Source organism: Heterocephalus glaber, unplaced genomic scaffold, assembly GCF_053883595.1.
Source record: "Heterocephalus glaber isolate CG9 unplaced genomic scaffold, H.glaber_assembly_v1.0 deba00001497, whole genome shotgun sequence".
NCBI lineage: Eukaryota > Metazoa > Chordata > Mammalia > Rodentia > Bathyergidae > Heterocephalus > Heterocephalus glaber.
In genome coordinates, this window is record NW_028258320.1 from 63798803 (window position 1) to 63807272 (window position 8470).

An 8470-nucleotide genomic window follows, 5' to 3' on the forward strand; every position below is an offset into this window, starting at 1 on the left:
GTTAGTTTATTGTTTGTTTCTTTAAATTCATCAAACATTGCATTAATAAACTCATATATGTTTAATAAAATCCTCTTTAAGATCATTATACATTTTATATAATTGCTTAAGTGTTTCTTCTTTGAGCTCTTTAAACATTGTGACCATTCATTTTGTTTTTTGAGTTCTCTATTTCAGTGTCTGTGAGATTAACTTTGGAGGGCTAAGGCCAAGTGTTTATAGGCATCTTATTGCCTTGCTTTCTCTTTCTCATATTTCTACTTTTTTTTCCCTGTAGTTTCCAAAACATTAGGGTCGAAAAACTCTGCCCCTACTGTGTAGATCTCTTTAGTTAGAATCTGTCTCCCTCTAATTTGCCCTTGTATTTGACTATGTCTGCTGTATATACCCCTCTTCAACCTACTCAGTACAGTATTTGAGAGTCCAACCTTCTTCTTGGGGCTTGTGTTTGAGGGAGTAGGTCCCCCTCCCTGGGACCCAGGGTTAACATTCTAGACTGCTTTGGTATTTTCTCTGCATTGTCTTTAGTTTCTCTGTGACTTCTAATTTTTCTGCCAGCTCTTTCTTGATTCTCAGAGTCTTCTTCCTTTTCTCTTTGTTAATTTGCTGTTCTCCAGGTGTCTGGATTCCAGGTCCTGCAAAGGTTGTGGTATGCTGCCAGCCTTTACCTCACCATGTTCCCTCTCCCCAATCCATGGGTTCCTTAAAACTATGTTGTTTCCTTTCCAAATATTTGGGAATTTTTCAACAATTATATTTCTGTTCTTGATTTCTAGTTTAATCCCATAGTTACCTGAGAATTCATTTTGTGCGGCTTCTATTCTTTTACATTTATTAAGGTATCTCTTATGGCCCAGAGTGGATTCTATCTTTTTTTTAATGGTACCAGGGATCAAACTCAGGACCTTGCTCTTGCAAGGCAGGTGGCAGAAACACTGAGCTAAATCCCCAGCCCAGTGAGTTCTATCTTGATGATGCTCCCATGTGGGCTTGAGAAGAATATGTATTCTGCTGTCATTGGATGGAGTGTTATATATATATTCTAATTAGATCCAGTGAATTCATAGTGTTCTTTGGGTCACCTGTATTATGACTGATTTTATGCTTGCTGGGCCTGTCAGTTACTGACTGTTTTTGTAACTTTTTTGTTGCAGGGACAAAATACCCAACACCCACAAGTTAACAAAAGAAAGGTTTATTTGGGCTCACAGTGTGTAAAGGTTTCAGTTTATAGTCAGCTGGCTCCAAGGTGGGGTGACAGGCAGATGGACATGGCAGAGAAGAAACAATTCATGGCATGGAAGGCAGAAGGTAGCCAAGCAGTGAACCAAAGCAACCTGCCTTTCCTCTATCACTTTATAGTCCATCCAGGCTATAAGCCTATTGATTGGTGCCACCCACACCCAGGTTGAGGCTTCCATTATCCACACCCAGAACTTTACTAAAACTCATTTAGTTATCACACACCCTTTATCCCAGAATCACACATCCTAGCCACTTCCAAAAATCCTGTTATGAATGCATGAGACTTTAGGGAGACATCTAGATACAAACCATAACATTTCCCCTGGCCTCCAAAAGACTCATATGTATCCCTTTATGCAAAAGGCATTTAGTCCATCTCGAAGAGTTGCCAAAGTCCTACTAGTTTCAGCATTGCTGAAAAGTCCAAGTCTAAAGTCTCCTATGAGATTAAGGCAAACTCTTAGCTCCAAATCCCTGTACAAATGAAAACAAAGTTAAACACTTCCAACATACAATGGCACAATATAAACATTGCCATTCCAAAAGGTAGAAATAGAAGGATACAAAGGAGTGAGACCAAAGCAAGTCCAAAATCCAGCAGGGCAAACATTAAGTCCTGTAGATCCATATCCAGTATCTGGGACAATCTGGGGCAATCTGGGGCAAGATGTGAACTCCAAAGAGCTTTGGTGGCTCTGCCCCTATGGCACCATCAGTGGTTACAGCTCTCATGGCTTCTCTCCTGGGCAGGCTTTGGTCATCCCTTGCAGCTCTCCTCACACAATCAACATTCCTGGCTTCTCCAGCCTTCTGGGTTCTCCACTGCACCTTCAGCTTCACACTCACAGATTCACACACTGCCCTCTCAGGGGCACACTTCCTGGCCTCCCAGGCCTTCTTCTGCAATCTAGGTGGAAGCCCTGACCCCATAGTTCTTGCATTCTGCATGCACCTAAAACCAGTACTGTGTGAATGACACCAAGGTCTGCCACCAGTTGGAGTGGTAGCTAGACTTCCTTCTCTCTTGGTTGTGGGGGTCAAGTGCCTGAGTTGCTGAATGCTATGCACCCATTCCTGAGGAACAAATTCCCTACACCACTGCCATTCTGGGATCTGGTGATTTGGGGCTCTCTTCTCAAAGCAAAGTTTTTCACCTTTACAATTTTGAGGCTGCAGAGGAAGGAGTCCTTCTGGTTCTTGTGATGTCCTCAGGCCATCTTTTCTATTGTCCTGTTCCTTTCCAGCAACCAAGTTTTCCTCTGCTCTATCTATTCAGTCCACAACTTTACTAGAACTTCCTTTCTAGCCAAACTTAAAGCATTTAAAATCATTCTTTTCAACTCTTTGCTTTGGCTTTTCAACATAAGTCTGGCTAAAAGTCCCCAACAGTAGCCATGGCACTGCCTCAACATTAGAGGGTCTTGAAATTTCTTCCACCAGATTAATTAGTCTACCACCCTTAATCTCAGTCATAGGGAGCATCTCTGAACAAGAAAAAAAAAAAGCAGACACATTTTCTGCCAAAGGATAACACATGTGGTCTGGAGTCCAATAGCCAATGCAGTCCTTGCTTCTAACTGAAACCTCCTGAGCCTGGTCTTCACCAGTTACATTTCTGTCAGCATTCTGGTCTTCTGAGCTCTGATCAGAATCTCCCATCAAGTTCATTTTACAGCATTCTAGGGCTGCTTCTTCAACTAGCACCTCCAAACCTTTCCAAATTCTTCCTGCAAGACAGTTCCAAAGACTCTTGAACCACATGTCCAGGTAGTATCACAGCAACAGCCCCAGTCCCAGTACCAAAATTTGTCTTACTTATTTTTCTCATTGCTGAGATAAATTACCCAACACCTACAAGTTAAAGGAGAAAAGATTCATATCAACTTATAGTTTTTAGAAGTTTCAGTCCATAGTCAGCTGATTCCAAGGCAGGGTAGCCCAGCAGATGGACATCACAGAAGAGAAACAGTTCATGGTGTGACAGGCAGAAGGCAGAAAGCAGCAAGCAGTGAAGCAAGTTTCTTTTTCCCTTTTATCTCATCCAAGCTACAAGCCTTTTGGGTGGTACCACTCATACTCAAGGTAGGCCTTCCCATCATCCACACCCAGAACTATACTAATTTCAATCACTGAACTAAATTAGTACCACAAATTCTTAATCTCAGTATTACATGCCTTAGATCCACCCAGCTCCCAAAAGCCCTACCTATGAGTACATAGTAGAAGTAGGAATAGGAGTGGTAGTGGTTTCTTTATAAAAGAAAGAGCGTATAGTAGGAAGAGCTCCATTTGGAATTCAGAAATCTGGGGTCAAACCTGGTTACTTGGGTTAGAGTAAATTCACATCATACCTTAAGTTAATCTTTTTGGCCTGGATTTTTTTTCCCCTATCAGGTGTATCAAAGACAGTACGTATGTCAGCCTCCGTTTTTCACAGAAGAATGTGGCCCAGTTCAAGTTCAATGCCTTCAGTATTCTTGATAGCTATGATGTGGTCTACCTGCAATGTAAGATCGCCGTGTGCAGGGAAAGGGACTACTCCTCTCACTGCTCCCAGGGCTGTGTGGAGCGTAAAAGGAAAAATGCAGATCCCCTGGAGCCCAAGGAAGAGCAGACTGAGCATTTCCCGATAGTGGGACCACTGGAGATCAACAAAGCGACCGGTCAGAGCAAGACCTGAGTGTGATTTCTCCAACTTGTATGTGAATATATTAGAAATTAGGAGCAGTCTACTTCTTGCAGTGAAGCAATGCTTGGCAAATCAGAAGTGATCCTTACAGAGATAGGCAGGAAAAACAGAAGTACTGCTTCTCTGAGGTTTGTTACTAAATAAATCTCTAACTACTGCACTGCTAAGGCAGTTTACCCTTCTAGGCTAAAAATGCTGATTTTCTCATTCTTCCCTATCAAGATGTTGATCATTGTGTTAAAGCGTACAAAATGTTATTAAAAACAGGGTTGTTTCCTTCTACCTCATGGCCATTTTAAAGACTTTAAAAGTCGAGCCCCGCCCCGCCCCCCCGCAGCCCCGCCCCCCCCGCAGCCCCGCCCCGCCCCGCCGCGCCCTGCCCCCGTGCGCCCTGCTTACCGTGCGGGCCGCGATGCGGCGCTGAGGGTCTCCGGAGCGCGCGGCCCGGCATGACGCTCTGACGGACGCTCTAACGGCCCCTCTGCCGCCCCGGGCCGGCCGCCCGGCCTGCTCTGCCAAGGCGAGTGACAGCGGCGGGCTCAGCGGGCCAAGCGCCAGCGAGCGCAAGCGCCAGTACTACGAGCTGTGCGGGAAGATAGAGAACCTGCTGTGCTGCGGCCGCTGCCGGAGCTCTTTCTACTGCTCCAAGGAGCACCAGCGCCGGGACTGGAAGAAGCACAAGCTCGTGTGCCAGAGCGGCGAGGCCAGGCCCAAAGGGGCTCCTGGGGTTGGGGGAGCGGCCCGGACAACGGCGGGACTGCGCGGGGACGGCGCCGATCCCATGTCAGTGTCCGTCCCCGGGGACGCCGCTGGGGGCCCCAGCAGAGGCCGCCGCGACCTCGAGGCTCCCCCACCCGGTGTTCGCCGGGCGCACCCTGCTGAGCCCCGGGGAGGCGCTGAACCCTGGCGGCGGCACCAGGGGACCGCGGCCCAACGGGCAGACGAAGCCGCTGACCGCGCTGAAGCTGGCGCTCCAGTACATCGTGCCGTGCATGAACAAGCACGGCATCTGCGTGACAGACGACTTCCTGGGCCGCGAGACGCGCGCTGCACGACACCGGCAAGTTCACGGACGGGCAGCTGGTCAGCCAGAAGAGCGACTCGTCCAAGGACATCCGGGGCGACCAGATCACCTGGGTGGAGGGCAAGGAGCCTGGCTGCGAAACCCTCGGGCTGCTCATGAGCAGCATGGACGACCTCATCCGCCACTGCAATGGGCAGCTGGGCAGCTACAAGATCAATAGGCGCACGAAACCCCAAGGACTAGAAGAAGGATGGCTTGAAGGTGAAGTGAAATCCTGTATCCCTCCCCATGCCTGAGGCCAGCAGTGGGTTACAGATTGTCCCGAGTCCCAAGGGAAGAAGCCTGCTTGTTTTACCTCTCACCCGCCCCAACCAGAGAAGCCCCAGGACATACATGCATATCACTTGAACAAGCAGCAGAGAGAGTTGATGTTGAAAATAAACTCTTACTTATCTGCCCTCCTCAGTGACCTGGAAGAGAAAGGCTTGTAGCCAGCAACCAGGCACAAGGTTAACATCAATCCCACATGACTGATGTGTAAAGCAAAACTTTAAAAGGGAAAAATTTAAACTTTTAAAGTTACTTTGGTTTACTATTATTTATTCAGAACTCCGGGTATGTTACAGGAAGTTTTACAGTTATGATTTTTAAAGAGGGTGTAGTTTAGACAAGATGAGAAATGCTTCTTTCATGATCAGAAAACCTTCTGGCTTGAACCACATTTCTAGATTCAGACACTGAATCCGCTTGGCGAATAGGTGGCATCACCGTGTGAAAGGAAGGCAGCAGCAGAGTACAGACCACAGGACCCTGCCCAAGTAAAGGTCATTTCAGCTTGACCTTGCATGGGTTTAGACATTTTCATCCTTTAAAAAAATATTTTGCTCTCCAGTTTTTCGTAATTCTACTTAATTCGGACACTTGAAATATGTGTTCATTCTCTTGAGTTCAGAGTTGCTAAGGAATGTAGCCTAAGAGTGAATCATTACCACAGATAATTTATGTGCATTTATTGCTTGTTTGGGATAGTTACAACCCAGAGTGTTTTCAAATAAAATGTCTTAAATAAAGATATTTTCAGCTTGAAAAAAAAAGTCGATGACTTATTATTCAGATACTAATAGGTGGATCTCTGTCACTCTGGTGATGTGAGAATTTTCAGAACTTACGCAGAGTCTTATGAAAAGTAAACTGTCAGGAAGCCAATGCTCATTTTTCTTTAAACTCTAGTAATGTGACAGTTGAATCATACATGTCATTGACTCGTCAAAACAAGCTTTAATTGTTTTGTTTCACGGCGAACAGATTAGAGCCCAGCTTTGTGGGGTTGGGATTTTAAGTACCTGCTTTCTGACCTGCCAGCTGCTCATGTGGTAGTGTTCTCAGTCTGTTTCTCAGATCGTGCATCATCCAGGAAACTTGAGAAGTACACAAACAGACAAGGAAAAATCCACATATTCTAATGTGTGTCTGTTAAAGGAGGACAGCACTTGCTTTTTCTATTTCCTGTGACAGGAAGACACCAATGCTAGCCTTGCTACTCTCAGGATATCCTGTAAATACACAGACTTGAACATTAGTGGTTTTGTTGTTTGTTTTTGCTTGCTAAGAAATATTTATTAGCAATATTTAATATACAAATTCCCAGCTCCAAGAAATTATTCCAGTTTTTAACAATAAATACCAGTATAAGAGATGAAACTACAGTGTTATGAAGTCCCACAAAGCAATGGACACTGTCTGGTGCATCCTGGGAGCAACCCCTCAGGTCCTAAAAGATAAAAATCTGACACGTGACCCAAAGAGCTGTTGCCTCCAATAGGAACATCTCAGTTCTATTAACTACATGTCCTTCATCAATAACTATGTTAGTAAAAATGTGATGCTGATATTTATTTTTGATGAAGTTTCCTCATAAACAGAAATTGATAAAATGTGGCCTGTGGCCAATATGGTGAACAAGATATCTTTAAATCAAGGTTAATCACATTTAAACAATGATTTTAGCATCAGATATCTATTGCATGCAAATGCTTCAAAGGGATAAAGGGTTTTTTCCAAATAACCAGGGTGCTAGAGTTTCCACTTTCCAAGTTTCAATGTCCCATTAACCGCGCCTATCCATAATGTGTTGAAGTAGTTAGAGGCTTAACAGCTGCCAAAACCTAGCTTGCAGGGCTGGGAATGTAGCTCAGTGATAGAGAGCTTGGCTAGCATGTGTTAGGCTCTAGGTTCAATCCCCAGTATTGAAAAAAAAAACCTGCCAAAAAGAAAAGAACCAGCTAGTACTTTATGACTTTCAACCAATCTCTACTGTGAAAAGTACTGACAATGAAAGGACTAGTATTTAAATCAGTCACTCAATCAATCCCAATGAACTTCCAGATCAGCTTCACTTGGTGTGGTTCAAGGGACCAGATCTAGGAAGTAGCCCTCTAAAAATACTCCAGGCGATTCTTAGGCACAATGAAGCTGTAAAGCCAGGCTAACTTTGTTCAATATTCCATCCTCCATGGATCAAAATGCACTTCTCTTCAAGGAGAATCCTGTTGTTGAGGAACACGAAGTATGATACTAAAACAGCCCCAAGAAAAGCCTATGCTCTCTACCGAAAGGAACAGAAAAGAGACAACCCAGCAACACAGGAAAGTTTTAGACAAAAACTGTCCTCCTCCAACCAAACACCAGGAAAACCCAGAGCCCCACCCCACCACCCCAGCCCGCAAAGGTGGAGTGCAGAGCCTAGTCCCCCATGCTCCCCAGTGCCCCTTCCCTCCTTCCTCCCCTCACCAGAGTGAGGTCAAAAGGCAAGGTAGGGATGTGGATGCACACCACCTCCAGACAGTAGTGGGACCCTCAACTGCACAGCCCCTATCAGATGCAGACCAAGTGGGAAGAGTGGACTTCTACTCCACTCCTATGGGGAAAGGATGAGGAACACCTTTCACCCTGTGCTGGTGAGATGTGGCCTAGGATGGGGATGAAGGAGTAGAGGCAGGTCTTTCCCTCCTGCTTGACAGTAGCAAGATGACCCCAGCCCTTAGGGCAGCAGAGGCCAAGTGGACAGCCTGGGTTCCAACCCCTGGGCCCTCTGGTTTGCATGAGCCTGGTATTCTATTGCCTGTCCCTTTGCTTTTAGCCTTTCTGAAATACCTTAAGGAAGTCTCTTGACTACAGTATAGAGGTAAATTTGCCTTGGAGACATTCTGAAATCCTGTTTAGTAAGCTGTTTATTAGCTGTTTTAGGAAATGAGTGTAGTGGCTCCTCAGGAGTGACACCCAGATGCCACTTCAGTCTGTCATCCATTCTCCGGGCTGCTAGGGAACATTGATGGCTGATGGTTCTCAGTGCCACTGCTCCCCCTGACTTTCCCTCAACTTGAGACATCTGTCTAGTCCAAGTTTACAGCCAGCCACAACTTGAGCCAAAAGAGGTATATAAGTCTCAGCACTGGGCCCCAGGGACATCTGAAGGGCCAACCTGTCCCCCAGACTGCCCAGGGAATTGGCTG

General features: G+C 45.7%; 1 pseudogene; it reads left to right on the forward strand.

Moving 5' to 3' along the window:
* The first annotated feature begins 4361 nt into the window (after window positions 1-4361).
* LOC147825724 (egl nine homolog 1 pseudogene) lies at window positions 4362-6632 on the forward strand (annotated as a pseudogene).
* The last annotated feature ends 1838 nt before the right edge of the window (window positions 6633-8470 follow it).